At 39.4% G+C, this 5502-nt stretch overlaps 1 pseudogene; it reads right to left on the bottom strand.

Moving 5' to 3' along the window:
* Positions 1 to 1217: 1217 nt before the first annotated feature.
* Positions 1218 to 2441, bottom strand: LOC131531071 (GTPase IMAP family member 3-like; annotated as a pseudogene).
* Between the last annotated feature and the right edge of the window lie 3061 nt (positions 2442 to 5502).

Here is a 5502-nt window from a genome sequence, read left to right as displayed (position 1 = left end):
GTAGTGTCCTGATTCACTGATCTCATCAAGAGGTTGATCTTTGAGAACATTACTTAGGTGCTACAGCACGGTGGCCAAACCAGGGTTTAACAGGACAGGTTCCACTCAGAACAGGCCTCGCCATGGTCGACCAAAGAAGTTAAGTGCACATGCTCAGCGTCATATCCAGAGGTTGTGTTTGGGAAATAGATGTATGAGTTCTGCCAGCATTGCAACAGACATTGAAGGGCTGGGGGGTCAGCCTGTCAGTGCTCAGATAATACGCTGCACACTGCATCAAATTGGTCTGCATGGCTGTCGTCCTAGAAAGAAGCTTCTTCTAAAGATGATGCATAAGAAAGCCCGCAAACAGTTTGTTGAAGACAAGCAGACTAAGAACATGGATTACTGGAATAAAGATACACTTATTTGTTTCAGATGGTGTCAAGCGTGTGTGGCGGCAACCAAGTGAGGAGTACAAAGACAAGTGTGCCTACAGTCAAGCATGGTGGTGGGAGTGTCATGGTCTGGGGCTGCATGAGTGCTGCCGGCACTGGGGAGCTACAGTTCATTGAGGGAACCATGAATGCCAACATGTACTGTGACATACTGAAGCAGAGCATGATCCCCTCCCTTTGGAGACTGTGCCGCAGGGCAGTATTCCAACATGATAACGACCACTGCCTTGCTAAAGAAACTGAAGGTAAAGTTGATGGACTGGCCAAGCATGTCTCCAGACCTAAACCGTATTGAGCATCTGTGGGGCATCCTCAAACGGAAGGTGGAGGAGCACAAGGTCTCTAACATCCACCAGCTCCGTGATGTCATCATGGAGGAGTGTAAGAGGACTCCAGTGACAACCTGTGAAGCTCTGGTGAACTCCATGCCCAAGTCCGTTAAGGCAGTGCTGGAAAATAATGGTGGCTACACAAAATATTGATGCTTTGGGCCCAATTTGGACATTTTCACTTAGGGGTGTACTCACTTTTGTGGCCAGCGGTTTAGACATTAATGGCTGTGTGTTGAGTTATTTTGAGGGGACAGCAAATTTATACTGTTATACAAGCTGTACACTCACTACTTTATGTTGTAGCAAAGTGTAATTTCTTCAGTGTTGTCACATAAAAAAATATAATAAAATATTTACAAAAATGTGAGGGGTGTAAATGTAATTATTGTCCCAAAAAAAATATTCACTAACAGCTCCACCCAGTGCTGCCACTAGGGGATTCTAGGCCTCATGACAGTCTATTACTCTGGGCTTCGTCAATTTTATTCATACTGGAGGGGCTGTCAGCAACAGAACGTGACCCTCCTTTTGCTCTGTCAGCGATGGCACCACCACCAGCTCCAAAAACAGCTCCAACAGCTCCACCAACAACAGCTCCACCAACAACTGTTCCACCAGCAGCCATATAAAAATAACTCTGATTGTTCCAAGATGTTTCTGGTTAATTACTCTGTTCAGCATCACACTCTGCTCTGGTTTTCTCCTCTGTCTCGTCTTCTGGATTCTCTACTATCTCCCACGCATATTCTTCACATTGTTCCTCATATTCTCTCACTGGTATCTCTGTCTCTCGTCTCTCTCTCCTCTCTTTCTCCTGATATTGTCTCCTCATACGTGCCTCAGTCTCTTCTCTGACTTTGTCTAATATCATCTGATGTTATCTCTTTCTCCTCTTCTCCTTCTCTCTTCTCCTCTCCGTCTCCAGCATCATCTCTAGTGTGTAACAGGAGTTTCTGTTCTCAGACACCAGTCTGTCGATCTTTTCCATGAGTTCAGTCACCTGCAGTCTGTTCGCTAGGTCTTTAATGTTAAATTCATGATATCTCTGACCGCGTCGCTCAATAAAAGCAGATAACTGAGGATTTGCCCTGATCATCTCTCCTAGTGATCTCATGTGTCTCTGATCTGTGTGAGTGAAGAGCACTAGAGTAAATCTGAGAGCTTCTGCTCCAAACTTCTGCTCAAACCAGCTGATGAACTCCATCTCCTGCTCAGTGAAAGTGCTTAAAGGCAGAAAGAGCAGGATGACATGAGCTCCTGCTGAACATAATTCAAGAGCTCTCTTCAGCTCCGAGTCTGAATCAAAGTCAGTGTGAGTGGAGAATCTGAAGTCTGGAGTATTGATCACTGTCACGCTCCTGTTATGAACAGATCCAGTGTATGATTTACAGACTCTGGTCACTGATGAAGAGCTCTTTTCTGACTCAAACACCCGATCATTAAAGATGAGGTTTCCTGTAGCGCTTTTCCCGGATCCGGTTTTACCGATCAGCAGCAGCTGGAGATCTTCATCTTCATCTCTAAATCCCATCAACACTGGACTCTGTAACCTCTAAAATACATAAAACCATGCAGCATACAGTGAATTAAAAGACTCAAATTATAGTTTGTTACAATTACAAAAGAATGGGGTGGAAGAGAGAGATGCTAAAATATTTACCTGATATGCCATGTCAAGGTCTTTTTTCTCTTGTTTAAACACAATTTCACCAAGAAAATAAGAGTTCAATCTACAAAAAAAAAAAGAAAAAAAAAAAGAAAAAATAATAGTTTGCATATACAAATTTGCATGAATGACATTTTTGTTAATTATTTATCTTATTTATTCTAAATTAAAAGAAAGAAAGAAAGAAAGAAAGAAAGAAAAAGAAAGGAGGCTGGCGTTAAAAGGTTAAGGTAGTATAATTTTGAAGATTATTTTTGTTCTTGTTCAGTCCTATCAGATTCACTGTTGAACACATCTGATAACACACAGCTGTTTCAGCATTCATTATCTTATACATGCCAGGTTAGTCGTTTGTTCCAGTACACTAACACAGAGATTTTTTACACTTTGGAGAGACTAAAACGTTCACTTAACCCTCACCAAACCTGGTAGATATGTCTTACTGAGACTTCTAAAGCTGATTGCTACATAGCTTATGCTAGTGTAAATTTAATATCGTCGCTGTTGGGCGGAATCCTCGCATCTCCAAAACCATTATTTTTCAGGAAATTAAAAAAAACTGCATATTTTTTGAGTTATTAAACATTGTATCGTTAAAGTTGGTATCATACCTTATATTGCTATCATATACTGTTGTGTACCAACATTAACACAACATTTCCCCAAAATCATGTTTAATCGGAGATACAAGATTTATGACTTGGGAGATACGAGATTACGCTGTCATTGATAAGAATGGTACGGACACAGACGTCGCTGCTGCCAGCAGTGTTCATCAAAGTCTGCGGTCGCGTTGAGCCTTTTGACAAGAGACAAGGCTTTAAGAGCTAATCAAAGCTAATGATTGTGGTTACATACATCTTCCTAAACTCTATTTTAAACATTAGAGCTATGAGTCATGCAATACCAAAATAAAACGGTAAACTGAGGCTGTCTAATAGGCGGAAATTAATCTGCACTTGGCGCCAGTAAACAGCCCTTTTTTCTCCCGAGGCTCCCGCGGACTGAAGAAGAGGTGGAGTTACGAGACTTCTCAGACAGTTGAAGTGTCCAATGGAGTTAAGAGATTTGCTCTCTAGCTATTTTCAACACTTTAGATTGGTTAATAATTTGTAGAAATAACAGACCCACGTGGGGACTGACCAATAGCATTGATTTGTGAAAAATTATGAAATTAACAAAATTTGGATTTAGGAGGTTTCCGCCCGATAGCGACGATATACACTTCTGACATAAACAAATACAGATTTATTAAACGTTACACTTACTGAGAATCACACAAGGCCGAGGATGTAAGATGCCTTCCGTCAACAGCACTCTTAAAACAGATGTGTTAAAAACAACACAACTTGTGTTATATTTTAACACACCTGTATGTCTAGTTAAGGACAACACATTTTGTGTTAATTCAATTTTAACACAACCAATGTGTTATTCTTCTTAACACAGGCAGTGTGTTAAAATATTTAACACATTAACGCAGGGTTCCTCAAATCTTACCCTGGAGGTCCAATCCACTGCAGAGTTTAGCTCCAACCCTGATCAAACTCACCTGTCTGTGATTTTCTAATGATCCTGACGATATTGATTAGCATGTTCAGGTGTGTTTGATTAGGGTTAGAGCTAAACTCTGCAGGAAAGTGGCTCTCGAGGTCCAGATTTGAGGAGCCCTGCACTAATGTGTCATAAATCCAGAGGTGGGACTTTCAAGTGACAAGCAAGACTCAAGTCAAATCCCAAGTCCTCAAAGAGTTAAAGTTAATGAGATAATTAAGTAACTAATTAAATAATTATTGTGTATTAGTGATGAACAACTGCTGTTAAAAATCAACATCATTGAAGAAAAGAGAAACACAAGAACTACAGCTGACTTCAGCCACAGCCTTGGATGGAATCAACTGGGGAAAAAAATCACGATGCCACCATAATTGTGGTCAAGGTTTGCTTTAGTTGGTCTCTTGACCCTTTTACTAATTCAAAGTGATTTGCTTCTAAGCAATTGCAATATTGTTTCACAACTAACAATAGTCTTTGTGCATTGCTGGATCAAACCTTGAAATATCAGATTAACTTATGATTTCTGCTCATGGTGAATGAACATCATGAAGGGGTCTCTCTTTGGTTTATTGACTGAGATTTAGCGGTTACATATCTACAAAAAGAAAGTGCCCTACCAAACAAATACCACTGTAATGCTTCAATATTGAAAGAAAAAAAGGAGTTGTTTTTGCTCAGGCTTTTAGACATAAACACTTATCATATGATCCTCAACAGTGGTGACAATAATTTTTCATACTGCAGTGTATGATGGGAGTTTTTACTATGGCGTTACCCAGCTTGCATTGCATCATGAAGCATTTTGTTGATTGTCACCATTGTTGAGATTCATATGCTGGTTCTTGATGTCTGTGTGTGTCAAAAAATACTTAAGTACAATTTTTTATATTTATTACATAGATTTAAAATGAATTCATTAACTATTGGAGCGTGCTGTAGTTTCACAGGATTGATTACGCGAAATCTTAAACTTATTATTATTTTTTTTTTACTTTTTTGATTGTAACCAAGCCACCTCATGGTGACTATCTCATTACATTAAAAACAGCTAATATCTCAGCTTTGCTTTACAACACCACATGCATTGCTGTAGAGAGAGATCTAATACAAGAAGTCAAGGGGCCAACTAATGCAAACACTAATCTCCATGACGGTGGCATCATTTTAACCAATAAAACATCAACATCTCATCCTCTGTAATTCTCAATAACAGCAGGTGTTCATCACTAATGCACAATCATCATTTAATTAGTCACTTAATTATTTAATCAACTTTAACTCTTTGAGAACTTGGGATTTGACTTGAGACTTTACTTGGTCCCACCTCTGCCCAATCCTTTAAAGAACTCCACATCATGACCATCTCAGGAAATGTTCTGGGAACAGAAAATACATAAAACATCCAAACCAAGGTAATAGTAACAATGTAATTGATGTTCAACAAATAAAAAACGATATAATACAGATAAACACATGATAAAACTTGGCTTATTGAATATTAGATGCCTTT

The sequence above is a fragment of the Onychostoma macrolepis genome, chromosome 22 (assembly GCF_012432095.1).
Source record: "Onychostoma macrolepis isolate SWU-2019 chromosome 22, ASM1243209v1, whole genome shotgun sequence".
Taxonomy (NCBI): domain Eukaryota; kingdom Metazoa; phylum Chordata; class Actinopteri; order Cypriniformes; family Cyprinidae; genus Onychostoma; species Onychostoma macrolepis.
Note: the sequence above shows the minus strand (reverse complement) of the source record. Positions and strands in the feature narration are given on the sequence as shown.